General features: G+C 48.7%; 1 protein-coding gene across 3 annotated transcripts in view; it reads right to left on the bottom strand.

Moving 5' to 3' along the window:
- The window catches only part of kst (spectrin beta chain, non-erythrocytic 5 kst), a 209241-nt gene that overhangs the window by 166012 nt on the left and 24255 nt on the right, over positions 1-18974 (bottom strand). For 2 of the 3 annotated variants that reach the window (XM_055072201.1, XM_055072203.2), the window contains exon 1: positions 1562-2056. The exons of the other annotated variant lie outside the window; for it this stretch is intronic. The gene's annotated coding sequence lies outside the window, so the exon portion shown is untranslated. Of the gene's footprint in view, positions 1-1561; positions 2057-18974 lie in introns of those variants that run through there. 3 annotated transcript variants of the gene reach the window in all.

The following is an 18974-nucleotide window of genomic DNA, read 5'->3' as shown; positions in this document are numbered from 1 at the left end:
ATCTCATTTCCCCTACGCTCTCGCCGGCTTTAATGTCGCCGGCTGCGCTGTGGGCGCCGTTATCTCGCAAGTCCTCGACTGTTCAGGCGCATTGCAGCGGCTGGGGGCGCGCAGTTTCCGTAATACGCGTAAACATCGTTCAACCGAGGCCAACGTCTATTGCACGGCCTATCGGAAAAACGGAAAATATGGCCCGCCATAAACTTTCACCGATGCCTTACACAAGCGCTTCAATGTCCGCGTTGCCAGCTGCAGCTATAACAAAGGAGCGAACTTCGACGCGCGCGCGCGTGCAGTAGTGAAGTGTTTCAACAACGCCTCCGCGATAAAGGTCCAACGTTGAGGAGCGGTCTGAAGCCAAGCGCAGCTCCTGTTCGAACCTGCTGCCACGTTCTACGTCACATCGCCCGTCTGTTCCGCGCTTCGTCTGCGCCGGCAGTGATTCGCCAGAAGACGGTCTTCTGGCGCCGATCGTGAACGGTCGCGTCGTGAAACAGACGGCGTTCGTCTGGTTCGCCAGGTACACTTCTGGCGCCGATCGTGAACAGACGACGTCGTATACGGCGGCTAGTCGGGGGGAGGGGGGGGGGGGGGGGGGGGCATCGCGCACGGTCGCAGCTGCTGCGTTGGTTTCGGTCAAGATGAGTCAAAAGCACTAGCTTTCTTTCTTTTCTGTTTTTCTTTCTTTCGAGCGTCTTTTATGTTTGCAGGGGTGCAAGCTCCGAGGTCACGACTAAACGTCGCGCAGCCGGCAAGCACAGCACGCAATACTAATAACAACAAAAAGGAAGGCCATCGTTGCGAATATACTCTATTTATGACTCCATACCGCGTTGGAGCTAGGTGAATGGAAGCAACTTGATCGCCTCCACAAACTCATCAAACTAGCGTCGGTTCAAACTACTATAGAACGATACGCACAACGACACTACCCCTCATTTTAAGTGTTTCGTTTTCTTCTTGTTATAAGGGACAGGTAGGGCGCTCTTGCCATTGTATGCTGTTATCAGCGTTGCCAATCTAGCGAGCCGAGCACCGCCGCAACTGCCATTTCTTCGCTTTCCGATTTCTTTCGTTGTTTTCTTTTTGTTTTTAATAGCTGACCCTGCGGCTGACAGCTCCTGAATCTGGTGGCCTCTTTACAACTAATATATAGGCCAATGAGTCATCGATTCCCATGACGGTTTATCACCCGTATCAGCGATTGCTTAACTTTACCTTTAGATTTCTCCCAATCACGGCAAATTCCACACAGAACATTACGCCACAGCGAAACAGAGAGGCATCCTTGGCTCAAAGGAACGTGCAGCATGACGACATTTTAATGCGAACGCCCGCCTATAGCATTACCTCATCAACCGAGACATGACGTGAAACCAGATTACTATAGGCTGTCTTACGCGCATCACCGTCAGGCGGTTCTCCTCTGATAAAGTTGAATAAACGTTGCAATCGGCTTTATTACCGGTCAAGCGTTCCCTTCAAAAGTTGATCACACCGTACAACCAAAGCAACATCCGTACGCGCGCGGTCAAAGGTCCTCGGAAAGCGCCCCGCTTACCTGTGTTTTTCTTTTTTCTTTGTTTTGTTGTTTCTTTCTCGTTCTCAATCCCGCGTGGCCGCTCTCGATCCTCAAGGGTCAAAGTGGGAGGAGGTCACGATAGAAAAACCGCTCAGCGAGAAGGTAAAAAAAGATGCAATAAAACAAAAAGAGTCGCGAAGCCTTCTCGCGGAGGGACGCCACGCTAGATGGGGGTGGTGCACGAAACACGCACGCACGCACAACCAGACGACGACGAAACAGAAGAAGTACAGCAGACGACGTCCTTGCAGTTAGAGATGGTGTCGTCGACGATCGTGTCGAGTGAGCGTGGGGTTCACGCACAAGCACACACACACAAGCACGCACAGGCTCGGTAGAAAGAGAGAGAGACGACTCAAACCGTTACGCCAACCGGCGAGTCAATGCGAGGACAGCGGCAACGGCATTCGGACGACCGCCGTTGCAGACGACAGGCAGGGAGCGCTGCTGCAAACGCCGCTGCAGAAGACCCGCTAGCGCACGAACAGACGCACGAACAGATACCGCCGCTAAGGGCTAAGAGGGGCTGAAGATGAAAGAATGCAATAAAAAGAAAAAGGTGGGGGGAGGAGGGGGGTTCACGATAGCGACCTTTCTGTGGCGCAAGAGGTGGGTGAGTCGACCGACCCAAAAGATGCCTTCCCTTTCCCCCCGCCGCTACCGTCTTATCTTTTCTCCGTGCCGTTGGCTCCTAATCTCTATGCACGGGGTGGATCCGTTTGTCTGAGAGGGGACGGCGACATTGCAGCGACGGTTGCAGGCGCCTGGTTGCGAGGTGGCAAGGCGAAGGGAATGCACGCCAACGGTCGGTTATACGGCAGAAGAATGCAGGGGCGTATATGGCTAGAAAGGGTTGCAAAAACAGGGTTTCACAACGCGGACGGACAAGGGGTGGGTCGGCTGACGCACGCGCAGTGAGCTATGCGCCGACTGTGCAGAATACTGCGCGACTTCCGCAACAGTCAAAGAGAACGTCGCTAAACTCTTAAATTTACTCCCCTTGGGTCGTATACCTTGCCGCACAACGATAATCGTCATCTGTCTTGTCCGCTTTTCCTTTCTTTGACGCTGCGAGCCCGGTACTTCCAAGTCACGAACGGCATGCGCGTTATCAGCATCAGAGGAGCATTCTCGACAGGAAAGTAGCGAGCGTAGGGGAATGACGCTGGCAGAAAAGGAAGACCAAGAAGCTGTGCTCCGTAATGACTCGTAAACACGTAAATAGCTGTCGCACCCCCCCCCCCCCCCCCCCAACCCCTTCGGAGCTGGTCGTTGAGGAGAGGCATATTTAAAGGCACGCCACAGAAAGCATGACAAACCGACCGCTAGAGTAATAATCCCCCGAGTGTTGTATTATTATCACTATTCTATATATATCTATTACAGGACGAAGGCCTCTCCCAGCGGTCTCCAATAACCTCCGTCACGCGCCAACCTACTCATCTTATGCCTGCAAATTTCGTAATGAAATTAGAATGGAACGAGATTACTTGGAGGAAAATAAATGCTATGGTATATATCGGGAATTCGTGGGCTCTGCGGTGGCCCTCGTATTTTGTTCATTTTGGCAACGCCGTACAGTGATTATAGCGAGCGCACTGCTTTACAAGACGAGATGGGTGAGTCGACGCTATATACGTCTGCATTCGAACCGGCTTTCCAGACGATTACGAAGAAACTCATGCGGAAACAACATGTCGCCACCACATGCGCGCCTACCAAGCTAGCTTGCGCGTCATCATCCCTGCGTTGTCGTTCCGTACATACGCGAAACGCTGACGTCACAGTACAACTATAGCGGTGTTACCAGGCCGTGCGCCCTACGGGTACAGGCGTCACAGCACGAAAGGAAGAAGCGAATATATTAAAGAAAAAAAAGGGGGAAGGGGGGATGGACTGCTAAAGCGTGACGCACCTACGGGGGCTCTAAAACAGCACATATCCCGCTATTTTACGCGTGACATTGAACCGTGGAGGTACCCGCATCATATAATTAGTCCTCCTACCACGCGACACAGGTTTTCACTAATTAATGCCTTTATTAGTCTCTATTTGGCTACTTTCTTTTTTGGCTTTTTTCTTGGGCATCTGATCCTTCTCAAGTGCGGAGACAAGCGTGGAAGCCCCGAGGAGGCTACAAATTCCATATGTAGTTTACAGTGGCGCAGCCAGAAACGTGTTTCGAAGGGGGGATGGGGGCTGGGACTGTCGCATACAAACACAGTATCCTCCAGGAAACCGGACAGGGGCCAGGAGCCGCTGCGAACATATGGGTCCCGTAACTAGGGAACCGCCCCATCTGGTGCCTGCGTGCACCACCGATTTATTTCGGGCCCAGTAAATGTTGCTTCATCATCATCATCATCATCATCATCATCATCATCGTCCAGGAAACCGAAGCCAAAACTGGATGTAGAAAAGATGTTATATTAAATTATTAACGGCACTCTGAGGCTTATTATGTCTGGGGCTTACAGCTCCAGAACCTCCACATAACGCAAAAAAAAAGAATGAATAGTAAATATCACGTCAGTACCCCTTTTAAGGGATCCGGGGCAGCAGTTATTCAGTTCTATACAACAGCAATAAACTAACGTGATTAGGGGGGGGGGGGGGGAGATGACCCGTACGAAATGTCACCCGAATTACCTATTAACGAAACGCGAGTCTGGAGGCTTTCAGGCTGAATTTATTCTGCTGCTATCGTTTTAACGCTAACGAGGTATTTCCCCCTACGGGAACGGTGGACGGCGTACGTGACAGAGAGACCGAGATGGACCGCACGTGGAGATTGCGTGATATGCGAACAGCGAACAAAAATATAGTAGAGCAGAAGTATGTCACGCCACAGCGCGAATAAAGCGGACAGCTCGAGCGAATACTAAAACATAGATGCGGAAAACTTGAAAAAAAAAAAAAAGGAAATTTAATGCAAGTCTTACAGATACGCAGGGTCGTCCACTTTTAGGGGAAATACCTCATCTGTAATTCGAGCCAGCATAACGCGAACATCTCTTCAACGGCAAGGGGATTAAACGTGCCTCGTACAAACGCCCAACGTTGATATTTATAACGACACTTTCAAGGGCAGAACCTTGTTTCTATAATAAAGTCCGACGTTATCGCAAGATATGGCGAGAGAATCCAAGAAATTAACGTTGAAAAATAAAATAAAAAAAAATAAAAGAAAGACGTAACGTTTTTCGATGGTATACACAACTATACAGAGATGTGAGGAGACGAACAGACGTACAGCATTTTAGATGGAACGGTCGCCCGAACTCGTGGCGAAGCTCAACGAAAAAAAAACAGTTTTTCAGGCGAATTCAATGTGTGAGCGTGGCCTCCGAGATCGAGAGATCTCAGAAGCCACCGATCCAAGTGCCAAGCCGAGATCGGGCGGTTGCGAAGTCGGCATCGGCCGACTACATCTGGCTACATTTGAAGCTTGCGTGCCTCTTGTGTTAGTGTGGTACACGCCCGTTTTGCGGGATGGGCCAAGTATGGACCAAGCATGGATCAAAGGATGAGCATCTTACCCAATAGGGTAAACGAACTGGTGGCAATGCAAATGTGAAAAAAAAAAGTAACAAAATAAAGGACGCCGTCAAATGTCATGCGCTATTTCATTAAGAGGGTTGCGTGCTTTAGAGATACTGATGAAACGACATTATGTGTGCAGCTTTCTTTTTGTAGGGATTTATTGAGAGAGAGCTCTTTATTGGAAGGCAAAGAATTTTTCCGGCGTATATGTGACCGCTGACAGTCTTCTGAGCAGCGTTGGGGAAGGGGATTGAAATATTCCCCTTGGCTAAGCTAATTCTTGGCAATCTATTGTCTCCATTACGTACAACAAAGATACGCTCACTGGCCCTACTTTGTCGGTCAGCGTTTCGTGTATATAGGTCGACTATTCGCAGAGAAATGTAGCATACATACATACATACATACATACATACATACATACATACATACATACATACATACATACATACATGAATACATGCATACATGCATACATACATACATACATACATACATACATACATACATAAATCGCAGGGGTGTAGGCAAAGAAAGCTACGCTTTCAGAGAACATGTTAATATGGATCATCAATGCTAATTATACCCCGCCTGAAGTTAGCGAAACATTAGTGTGCAGGATTTAAGGCCAAATTTAAACTGCAAAGAGAGTGAATATTAATAGTGTGTTTCACTTGACATTGATTGATTGATTGATTGATTGATTGATTGATTGATTGATTGATTGATTGATTGATTGATTGATTGATTGATTGATTGATTGTGCTTTCTGACACAAAGGCACCCAGCAGAAGGAATCCCAAGGAAATTGTGTCGACTTTTGGAGGGCATTAGATCGATTAAAAGCAGAATTTTATTTGAGGAAATTTAAATCGGCGTGGGTCGATTAACAGTGCTGTAAAGGAGGCGTATATAGGGCCTATCGGGACATACACAGAGGTTTCAAAAAATAAATCGTACATGTTTTCTTAAAATAATTTATATACAAGAGGTACGTAAAATCCCAATAAAGCAATGCAACCGGAAAAACGGATGTGCGTATGTATGGAATTTCCCTCGAGAGTGTAAGACACTGAGCACGATTCGTGTACCCTTGGGCCCAAGCTATTGTATTCCCCTGCACCGAAGGCTACGTACGTACGTAGTACTACTACACAATACGTGCGCGCGCTGGAGTGTGCTGCAGACGTGTATGCTCCCAAACGGCGGGTGCGTACGCGGCGCCGTCGGCACTTTCGCAACAGACTTTGCGAATTCCGCACAATGGGCTTCGTCGAGCACTGTCAGCGCGCAGTGAAAAAAAAAAAAAAGGAAAGAAAAAGGGTAACGAACCGAAGTGGGTGGGTGAGTGAAATGTCACCGCTGCCTGCGCAACCCTGACAGACAGTTTCGTAACCGCGCGTTCCAGAGGATACGCCTCGCGTCGGCCCATCATCGACGCCCTCGCCATTGCATATATCGTATACGTCCATTCCGTTCATTCATCCCGCACGCAGGCACGGAGTCGTGCCAAGGGCGGTCGATATAATGGCGGCAATGGCGTAATAGTAGTGCGCTAATAATAGACGGACATGCTGCCCTCGCTAGAATGTCTCGCAGCTGCGAGGGCATGTATACAGCCATATTATATATAAAGCAACGGAGCTGCTTTCTATAGATGGGGTGTTCAGCCCTATTCCCTTCATTTTCATAATTTTCAGGATAGAGTACGATATGAGAATATACTAACGTCGATTTCGGTACCGCAAGTTGTACAACAGCGACCGCTGTTGATCGCGATCAAGAAATCCGATCCTGATCGGCCCCGATCGCGATCAGAAGTGTACGTGTGACACCGACATTACGTCCACTTCAGGACGTAGGACCTGAAATTAATAAAATATTACGAATTTCATCCCTCCGCCTAATTTTCTGCCGTCCTCGACGGCGCTTCTCTTCTCTAGGCACCCATTCTGTATCTCTAATGGCCCATCGTTTACCTGCCCTACACGCGTCACGTGGCCTGCCCAGCTCTCAATGTAAACTACAATATCGGCTACCCCCGTTTGCTAGTCTCCAATCCGCACCGCTGTCTTCGTGTCCCTCTACTGATTTCAGTACGCCTGGTCCGGAAATACGGCTACTTCCGGGTCAGACAAGAAGGCTCTTCTTCAGACAAGGAAGCCACAACGCGGCGTTGTCTATGATGTTGGACTGCTAAGCACGAGGTCGCGGGATCGAATCCCGGCCACGGCGGCTGCATTTCGATGAGGGCGAAATGCGAAAACATCCATGTACTTAGACTTAGGTGCACGTTAAAGAACCCCAGCTGGTCCAAATTTCCGGAGTCCTCCACTACGGCGTGGCTCATAATCAGATCGCGGTTTTGGCACATAAACACCCCCCCCCCTTTTTTTTTTTAATACTGCGGCGTTCGCTTCTGTAGGCGTGTGCGAGTATTAGAAACTTTCCAATAACGAATCGAATGGTGTCCCAATAGATTCGGTCTTCGAATCATGTATTCGTTATTCGTAAACGCGAATATTATTTTCTAATACTTTCCGAATATTTCGAAACGTTAACTGAGCCCAATTAAACATAAAATTGGGGGAAAGCACGGTAAATTTTCACCTCCGTGGGCTCATATATAGGATGGACACAAATCCTGCGAATTTGCGCAGTGGGTCAGGCTACGTCACTACGTAGCCATACGTTACTGGCTGTTCAGCGGTCATTCGCACACTCTGAAGAGCCCTGTGCACGAGGGCTAAAAAAAAAAAAACGACTTGTCTGCTTCTAATACTCCATTTGTGATTTTAGTAAACGACGCTTCATAACGTACTACGTGATGACGGAAACTTACGAACTTCACGAACGCTGAGACGCGAGCATCGTTTTACGCTAATTGTGACAACGGCTATTCATTATTCGAAAACTATTCGAAAGGTACTACGTATTCGATTCCCTTCTGGCACTATTCGATTGGGTCCCCCAAAAAAAACACTATCCGTACGCCCCTGTAAGCTTCGTTGTAGGATGCGCACGCGCAGGGCTCATCTCTCAGAGAGATGGCCTGCCCCGTCACATATCCGAAACCACCTGTTCATCGACGTTTGCTGATAAGCTTAATACTAATATTCGTCATCGAACTCGTGTGGCCACTACTTAGAATGAACATTTGTAAACCCCACCCCTTATGTAATACCCCCATTGAGGGGGTCTCTAAAGAAATAAAAGTGAAGTGAAGAAGAACCTCATGAAGCTGGGGGAGGAGAGAGACAGAGTTACGGAGGAAGAGTTGTGCAGAACAATGGCGCCCCACCGTTCCGGCGAGCTCGCGAAAAGGACGGAAGTACCACGTGCGTCTGCAGTTTCTCCGGGACTGTCCCCATTACGCCGCGTGAAAAGCGCGAGCGCCCAGAGATGTTGTACGGGCGGACTGCATCCTCGTGTGTGTACACTCACATATACTATAGAGATCCTCCAGACTATATGGGCGTGCTTTGTATGACGTCTGCGACGGCGGCTATAACGGAGCGTGGTGTATGTATGAAAGGCGCGTCTCTGTGGTGACCGGAGGGAGTTTTGTTTCTCGGGAGAGACGTGGTTAGCGAGAGCCGCGACACACCGCCGGGCGAAACGTCGCCGAAGCCAACGACAACGACAGAAAAAAAAAAAAATATGACACGGCGCCACGGTGACCCGACTAGCGCATAGGCGCGACGCGGACGCCATATGCACGTGTTGACCCGGCGGCCCGCGCAGTTTGTACAAGAGGCGGAGGCGACGACGTCGGTCGACCACGAGGCGCCTGCACTCTCTTCTTTCCTTCCTTCCTTCCTTCCCTTTTCTTTCTTTCCGGAATGCATAGACAAATGTTCGAGGTAGAAGGTCGGCACACTCAATCACACGAGCTGGGCGCGCGCACGCGCTCTCGTTCCGGAGCCGCGAATGCGAGTTGAGTGGTGGCCAGAGCGAGCAAGTGTATCACACGTGTATTAGGCGATGAAATGCTGCCGAGAGCGAGAGAGATCGGAATGTGCGACTTCTCCGACTGACGTGAATGAGTGGATGAGCTGTAGAGAGAGACATATATATATATATATATATATATATATATATATATATATATATATATATATATATATATATATATATATATATATATATATATATATATATATATATATATATATATATATATATATATATATATATATATAGCTTGGGTAAGCGAAGACTGGGGGGAAATGCAGAGCAGTAACTCTCTCTTAATAGAGAACACCTCAGCCGCTCTGCATAAGGGTAGAGAAATTAGAGTGAAATACTGGTAAGCAAGTTGAGTGAGTTCAGTTGAACGACAGAGAGAGAGACAGTCTTTGAAGTGAGCAGAGAAAGTGAGTGAACTGTTGAGCGCGCGAGCGAGTGAGCGAGTGAGCGAGTGAGTGAGTGAGCGAGCGAGCGAGTGAAGTCCAATAATTGGCCGAGCTACGATCGCGAGACCTTTTGGCAACAGTACACAGCTGTACGCACGACGTCGCGTGCAATGCCATGCACCACGAAGGATTAACACCCCCCCCCCCCCCCCCCCCGGCCACACCCCGGCAATGCCAAGTGTCGCGCCATTCCCTCCCCACGCCATTTGTTCCTTTCCGTTACGATGTAAGCAACGCGCGTTCGCGCTTTATGCGCGGGGTCAGCGCCGTATGCACGCTCCCGCGAGTGATGCATGTGCGGCATTCGGAATGTGGACAGGCGAAATGAACGATGCGACGAGCCCCCAGGGTGCCCGTTCATTAGTCGCGCCCTTAATTGGTTTCGCGCGGGAGTAATTTCCGCGGAACTTTCCTAATACGTTTCGTGCTGGTTTCCACAACGCGTATACGAGACCTACGCTTGGCCTTGCATAGCTAAAAGAAATAAAGAAGAAAAAAAGCTAACCTCGCGTCTAAGAAACGTGTCTTAAGTGTTTATGAGGATCCGTCATAACGGACGCGTGCGCTAAGCACAGCTATATGCCATGTGTTCCAATTAACGTTATCAAAGCTTCTCAACGATAAAAAGAAATGAAAACACGCGGTGCAAAATAAAATTATAGCCCTACGGTGTTCCGTCGTCAGAGGTCTGTCGAAACACTGCATCGTTCTTAAAATCGCGTCTTGATCCAGGTTTGCGTCATTTTTTTTTCGTTGAACAGTTAGACTAACGTTAGCTGAGACACCCAATATAACGCTAGTTCGCTTCCAGCGATATACGGGACTATACGACACAGGCTGCGATATAGCCGCATGCGCCTTCCCGAATTTCGCGCGCCCATTTCCGTTTTCCTACTCTTTTCTTCCACGCCCTCAATCCCTGTCAATCGCTCCCACCCTCTCCCCAACCCCTTAGAACAGACGACACAGGGAACAGAGCAGAAACACGTATAGAGAACAGAATCGAAACTATGCCTATACCGCTCTCGAGGCACTCATTGTCCTCATTAGATGCAAGTGACGTCTTCGGTCAACAAGCGAGACTGTTGCGCTCACGTGATGCGTGCGACCGCGTGCGCGGGCCCGCCGTATCAGCAGCGCATGCAAATCAGCTGGCACAAGTGGCTGACTTATCGCCTCGCCCACTTTCACGCGTCTGTTGTCGTACGCGACGCTCTTCGCATGGTCGTTAAAAGAGTGCATGCGTGTGCACAAAGTCCATAATGAGTCATCGCCGAGACACGCGGTTTATCTATACATCCTTTCTCACTTTTCTCTCTTCTGTCTTTCTCTCGAGATCAAGACGTCTACGCCGGCACCTCCTCAAGACGACTATTATAGGCGACATATATCTCTCTCCACGACGCCATCATTTCTGTCTCGCTATACACCCCGTGACCTCCGCTCTACATTTCGACTGCTGGGTTGACGTAGCGCGCCGCGGGTGGCCACCCACCAACAGCGAAGCGAATTAAAGGATGTCGCTGCAGCGCCCATGACAGAGGCTGCCCTCCCCGACACTGAGCAGATGGACCGTGCGCGCCATCTCATCTAGACGCGCTCCGGAACGCGCACTTATAACACTCTACATTCCTTATACGTGCTGGCTCGTCATTAGTTACGTGCATCGTCAAGAAAGAAGGAGCCATAGAGCTCCCTGCTTCTATGGATTTGCTCCACAGATTTCAGAATCTATAGGCTCTATCGTTTCTTTCGGACGCCGGTGGAACAACTTCGCTGCAACGAATAAAGAGTGAAATAACCGTATAGAGAGCCAATTTTAAGGCGATGGCTTTGATATCCTCCTCTCCTCGCACTTCCCCACAGCTGTTGGCATGGCGTTACTGTTGGCGATCCATCCTTGATATAGGCAAATCCGTAAAATATGGATGTTCTATAAGTGCAACAACATAGAGAGGGGGTAAAGGTTGGGGGAGAGGGGGGGCTATGTGGAGGCGCAGGTAGTCGAAGCGGCGTCAGAGGCTGACAAAGTCTTTAATCGCAAAGCAATTACAGGCCTGTCGCAGTACGCATAAGGATATACCAAAGTCCCTCAAGGTACCGCGCCTATATCGCTTCGACTGCAAATGTGGAGCGAGCTGGCACTAAACGGCTTTTGGGCCGCTTATAGGCGGCCTGGACAGTGTACACGGACAGACTTGTCCATGTTCCTCTTCTTTTTTTCTCTCTCTTTGGATTTTACTGTATCGGGTGCCGAGCCACCTAACGTACTAGGAAGGTGCCCAAAGAAAAAAGAAAATATTTTAAGGACACGGCCCAAGATACGATATGAAGTCATACTATGTTCGGTCGTCAGACCTATGACGACCGAATACCGTAGGTATTACAATCGTATCTTGCACCACGATTTCGGAGAAAACAAATTTTTTCTCTTTGTAGAGGTTGGCTCAAGTTAGCCGGACCACACATTATATATACGTCCCATTTATACGTTTCTGTACACAACTACAGACTGTCTGTTGACAATCGGACGAATTGTATTAGACTTTCACTGCATTGCACAGTCCGTCCGCGGATTAGGAGAAGAAAAAAAGGAAAAAGTAAACAGCACGTCCGGATTCCCGTGTACCATGAATAGACAAAAAAAAAGAAGATAACGAGTCTAATTTGAAAACGAAACACGGACTTTGAACAGACAAACATATGTCTCTGGGAAGACAAAGCCGTCTGATATATGTCTATAAACCGTCTAAATTGTCACTTCCGAAAGGTAAGCTGCAAGAGTCATCCACTCTTGTGTATTCCAGTCTTGTGTACAGCGAACATGTATTTTTGACCATTAAAATAGCAAATCTTTTCAAGCAATCCATCAATTCCAAATCATCTTGTAACGTCCACGACGCCGTTTCTCAGAATTAGTTATTCTGAAGTCGATAATGACCTTTCACTCCAATAACCAACAACTTATCGCGCTGATCACTGCAAGTTTGCCAGCTCTCTTAATTAAGGAAAGGCTGGACTGAAGCAAGAACCGCTTGAAAAGTACGCCCGTCTAGTGACGGGCCAATACGTTTGCAGAGACAATGCAGCAGCTTCCCGCGCGATGCCGAGTTGGAAGCTCTCACTCGATTTTATTTTATTCCTCACAAGTCATGCACCAAATCCTCCCGAAATAAATAAATAAAGAAAACATCAACACAAAACATAAATCAACCAGTCAATCAATCAATGAATCGATCGATTTATCGATCGGTCGTCCAAATATGACCATATACATACATCTGAGATCAATCCCTGCACCCACCGCACTGCACCGTTTTAGCGAAACGGCCCGCAACGAAGGAGCCCATGCAGCCCGCTGTGTACACCCATTGCGTAAACGCGTGCCAGTATGTTCACCATATACCGCTTCACTGCACGGGGCAAATTCGTGCACGCCGCGCCGTCCTCGTCTTCGCCAGCGGGAATGCGGAGGAAGCGAGATCTCTCCGTGCGCCTGCAGACAACAGGGCTGTCGCATTATGAGTCCCCCCCCCCCCCCCCTTCCCCCCGCAAGCTCGCGCATCGAACACTTAACAAGAGGCGAGCATTCATTTCACGAGGAAAAGCGAGGTCTGTGGGCCGAACAAACACATACGGGCGGCGAGCAGCGGCGCCGTCTGCTTCTCTGACCGCCTTTTAAGGCAGCAGTACCCCGTGCTCTCTCTCTCATCATCTCTCTCTTTCTCAAACTGTCTGTCTTACGGGAGTCAAGAGAGTTGGGCGCCACATCTTGGTGCATTGCGGAATAGCTCGAGCGGCGATCTGACACGCGAGAGAGGGTTATCTACAACTCGATGCGGCACGTGCCACCGCTTCTGCAGGAGTAGACGACAAGGCGATAGCGCGAGAAACGACAGCGTGAACACGATCAGGGTCGTCTGATCGCCATGACTTTCAACACCGTTAAATCAGCAGCAGCCCAATGCAGCAGCAGCACAAGGGACATGAGTCAAGCGCAAATTGCGAATCGCGATTCTACGCGGTATGCGCGCGTGGTGCCAAAGACGGTCGCAACGGCGATCTTTTCATTGACGCGCCATTCTGCCTCCCCCCTTCTATCCCTCTATCACGTGGTCGGCCTTCGCCTACGCCCTCATCATCCCTCTATACCTCCGCAACACGAAATCAAGTCCGCTCGTGCAGCGACCGGCGCGCGCATCGATAGACCTCGTCGTCGATCGAACGGCAGAGAGAACAATGGAAACAGCCAGCCGAAAGCGTGCGGACGGATGGGAAGGTAAGCACGTAAACGGCGAGTGATATAAACATCCGCAGAGCGTTGGAAAGCAACAACAAACGCCACGCTACCGCGGAGGGGCATGTTACTTACACACACACATACCTGCGCTTGTAGGCCGCAGCCTTGCCCCTCCGTCCACCATTGCCGCAACCCCTATAGCTGGGCAGGCAACGCGACTTTCGGACTTCCTGTTTTGCGTCCGTACAATACACGCATACTTGGGAAATTTCGAGTTGCACGCGCCGCTGCTCCGCCTGCCCCGAACGGCCGCTGACGCGCCCGTTATCTCAAACGGCGTCGTTATTGCCACGAGGGAGTAACACTTTTTGCCCACTCGCCGCGGTTTACCTTGCCCACATTTTACCGTTTCTTTTTTTTTTTTTTTTTAGTGCGCAAGCATTAGCAGTGCCAAAGTGAAAAAGAAAGTTTATATATATATATATATATATATATATATATATATATATATATATATATATATATATATATATATATACGGTGGTCTGCTCCGGACCACCGTCAATTGCAGTTGGCTCCTCAAAGAGGCAGGACGTACGTCGAGTGACCTCCTGAACAACACTTTACAATGTGGTGAGGAACGCGGTTTAAATGGTGAATCCGCGACCTCAAAGAGGTGCGGCGTAATGCGCATTCACGGCTAAATCGCCATCAAAACTTTTTCTGTATTTTTTTTTCACCCTTGCGTATGTCCTTACAAGTACAACGGAGCCACCGAAATCGCCACGGGCTTAGCGGTCGATATCACAGCATTTTAGCATAGAAATACAGTTTAACGGGAGTCGCATGCATGCGTGATCGAAGAGCATCGCGCGCGCAATGCGAAGACGTGGGATCGTTCCCCACCTGCGGCAAGTTGTTTATTCATCCACTTTCATTGCCATTAATTTATCATTTCTCTGTGTAATTCAATTAGTAAGTACAAGTAATTTCCCCTATGTTGTCCTTAGTGTCTGTTTCTTGGCTTCTCACGACATGGTTTATAAAAATCGGGCCCCTCGGTTAACCCCATTTCCTCCCGTTTAACGAGAGAGTATTATAACACAACGTTGTCGTGCTATCAATGAAGTATTTTAGCAGAGCGTTTCCTTTCCATTATCCCCGATACGGCTGCGCATGCGCGGAGCGTACCGCGACGACATATGTGACACTGCGAAGCAGGAAAGCACACAGTGAAAATCAGGCGTCCTTTAGCCAAGACAAGGCAAACTACAGTGCCGCCAACTATACGCATGCAGGGGTAGCCACCCCATAGCAAGGTGGTAATTACCATGCATGAGTAGTCGGCGGTATCGGTAAAAAATGGTGACAATGCGATAAAACGTTTTGTAGACAGTACTATAGGGTGTTCAATACTTATCTTTCGGTGCTTACAATGCGCCTTTCGGCGATTGCGACACCGTCAAGAAGCGTTGCGGTATATACTATATCCCTGCAACCTGGGCGTGCAGGGACGAGGATTATGCATGACTTAATTAAACACCTTGATCACGAAGCTCGATCGTCTTGCGCCTTATTAGCGCAGTTTCGCAGTTACGGTAGCTACGAATCAACGTATTTCTCAAAGCAAATAGGAATTACTAACATTAAAGAGAGAGAGATGAAGAGGAAAGGCAGGGAGGTTAACCAGATATTAGTCTCCGGTACGAGTGCAAGTAGAAGAAAATTAAGAGAATACATATATCTTGCTGTGGCCTTTCCACACGTACACCACTACATGAATTCTAAATGGCGCCTACATGGTGCCAGGACGAACAAAGAAGAAAAAAAACCACGCGCAGAGAAATTCAGTTTAGTTTAGCTATCGCGAACACGCTCGCACCAGCTGCATCGCCTTGTACATACATACCCCTGCGTCTCGCGGGCATAGTTTCTGCGGCCGTAAGAGTGGCCGCCAGGGAAGAAGAAAAAAAACTTAAATAGGCGATGCACGGCATGGAAGGCTCCAGCGAGAACTACATTCCGTTTGGACAATTCCGTGCAGTGACTTGAACATCACGGGTCGGTCGTACCAGCCAACCAGAAGAGACTAGTACCAGGAGAAAGAAGGGCTCCACCCACTGTCAGCCTCCGATCGCCCACCTTCGCGCGATGCCCACTGAATGGGACCTACAGATTAGATAAGAGAGAGACTCAGTTTGCCCGCAAACTTCTTACCGTTTGTCGATTACCGGAGGCCTAGATGAGAAGCGGTCGGGTTTGTAACGTCACACGGCGGCACGGAGCTCAACCAGGCAAACCGCAGAGCTATTACTGTAGTTCTCAAGTGTACCTCACTTCGCTGGTGGTATAAATTTTCGGCAGCGGCGTAGTTACGAACACGTTGCCTTTTTTTAAATGTTCCTTTTTTTTTCCTCAAGTACACTCACAGAATACGAAAGCTTGTCTATACGGCATTGCGGTTAGACGAAACGTCACACGATGTCGCCACCAGCGTCAGGTAATCCGATATTACGCAAATGCCACTGCGTATACCGGAATACACGATAAAGCTGTCCATTAGCAGCGCGCAATGTGCGAGCCCTCCTGCCTTCTATGGAACGCGCAGCCCACATTTCGTCGCTACGAATAGCGCGCACCGTGGCCTCAGAGATCGGGCGCCGCCTAATCTCGGAGGCTACGCGTTCACCAGCACCGACAGCGTTCGCTGCATTGCACGGAGTTCGGCGAGACGGAACGTATAGGAAATCCCGTTTCGAGAACACGCAAAGCCGGCAGCCACCGCTCACTCAATGCATATGCGAGGTTCGACGGTGGAAGGTAAACAGGTTCGCCCGCCAACTTAGGCTCGGTAAACACGGGTTTTACATAAGAGAGAGTAAATATTTATTAAGCGCGTGGCCTCAGTGGGGCTTTGGCGCAGTGCATTTTACCTTCTACTCTTTCTTTCATTTTCTCTCCTTCTTAAAGCTATCTCTCTCTCTCTCTCTCTCTGTAGCTTATACTTACGCTGCGCTTCAGTGCTGCGAAGCACAGCCTCCAATATACGCGGTTGGGCGTCGCCCACCCCAGCTGCCGGCACATGTAGGTCACCGTTTCGATCCAGCACGGCCAAACCGAAAACCTTTCTGCATATCGATGAGGACCAAACGAAAGGCGAAGAATGACGGGCGCAGGAGAGAGAGAGAGAGGGGCGGGGAGTGACTATATAACAGTAACCTTTGCATTCTGCTGCTGTAGGCAGGAGAAAAGGGTCACCGCGTAGAAGCTGTTTTACAGAGGCGGCAACTATAGCTATTACGGTGCGCAATACGTCCGTTTAAGGTACTAATTAAGGTCTCAATCAACGTCCAGCTTTCGTGGTCGTCTGTTGCAAGTTGTCCCCATCGTGTTTATCATTATCGTGTTTCCTTGACAGAATATACGCAGTTTGTTAATATGTATATGGCCGTGCAGTCAACGGACAATGAAGCCAAGGAAAGCATCAGGGGAGTTAGGTGTACCTGAAACGGAAATGTAGAAAACAATAAAGAAAAGGGAAATATGTGGTGGCTGTATGATCATGATTAACAAAAATCCGAGCCCGTAGGTTTCCCTTCTCTCTCGTGTGTGTGTGTATGTGTATATATATATATTACACGAGGAACAGCTCCCTGACTCGAGTTTTTCAAAACGATACACTTTACGAATAAAGATAACTCGTCGTGAACTTTCCGCCATTTTTGCACAGGTGTATATGTGCAGGTTCGTCTAATTTTTACAAATAAACGACTTTCGACACAATGACTTTTGGTATTTTTCTAACAAGTTTTTTTTTTTTTTTTAGATAAATGAGATCGGCGTAGAATATACACAGGTCTAAAAAAATTTCACACTTCTACATTTATTTTTTTCAAAATTTGTCACAGCAGTTAAGGCTAAACCCCATTAGCGCGATTTTGTGCGCGACAGCGACGAGCGACGGGTTCGCGCGACGGATCGGGCCGTCGCTTGAACAGATCGCTCGGTCTTGTCGCGCGATCGCTCGGTTTTGCAAATCTAGAATTCGTCGCTCGTCGCCCGGAAGTGCTATGAGCGACTAGCCAATAGCGCAAAGCCGGAACTGGATGTACATAACTCCAGTACTTCCGATTGTCGCACGGAACGAGCAAACGATTGAATTTTTATACGTGCAAGGATAAGAACCTACTGCAAGACTTTCCGAAATATTTTATGCTGCTTTTTACAGTAAAATACATCAACTTAAGTTAATAAAGCACGCGTCAGGCTAGTTTCGGCGCCTATATTGCTGCCCTCATACCGGCAACACTGGGGAGACGTCGCTCGAAGTCATCGCTCGCATGGGGTGCAACTTGTAGGCGACGAGCGAACGCGACAGCCATCTCCATCGCGTCGCTTGTCGCTGTCGCGTGCAAGATCGCTTGCATGGGGTTTATACATTAAGGGGTTAATAAAAGCCGCATATTAGAAGTGCGGCAAGCCGCATTATTATCTGCTCAGCACCATCTGTGTATTTCACTTCTCGCAGCTTTCCGAGAATTGTCTCACGAAACTAAACAGCACTGGGACGCTGCACACTTGCGATAGAAAGAAGAGCCTGACCCACAGGATCGACTTTCCTGAACGGCGAAGGTATCAAAACAGGTGTGGAAAGGAGAGAGAGAGTTAGAGAGAGAGAGGGGGGAAGACAGATGGGAATCACGTGCGATATCAAAATGCCAACACAGTCGGTGTCATTCAAACAAAACAGAGTTAAAAAGTCGGTCTTCGACTGGCTCGAGGGCGCGACGAAAAAAAAAGAAAATGACAGCTATACGGCATACAGAGAAAGAATTTGATTGAGATAGCGGTGTATTCATATAGATCGCGGAGAGAAGGCGAACTTACACTTTATTTTTATTTTTTTCCCACTGGTCCCCCTTGCCTCGCTACCGCTGTTAGTGGCAGGAAAGTTGAGGAAAAGAAAGAAAAGGCCAATGGGTCGGGCGGAGCAGACGACCGTGGCCTCGATAGAGACAACGCGTGCGATCCACTAACGTGCAGAAAAACAACGAGCGAGCTGCTGTTTTTCCTTTTTTTTTCTCCTTTTTTTCTTTCTTTTTTTTTTTTTTTTTCGAGAGGCATCGGGCAGCGATGAAGAGGAGAAAAGGAAAACGTGAGAAAAACTGCCCCGTATAGTCGATACGTCTGCGGG

Source organism: Dermacentor andersoni, chromosome 7 (assembly GCF_023375885.2).
Source record: "Dermacentor andersoni chromosome 7, qqDerAnde1_hic_scaffold, whole genome shotgun sequence".
NCBI classification, from domain to species: domain Eukaryota; kingdom Metazoa; phylum Arthropoda; class Arachnida; order Ixodida; family Ixodidae; genus Dermacentor; species Dermacentor andersoni.
This window is presented reverse-complemented; position numbering and strand designations above follow the sequence as displayed.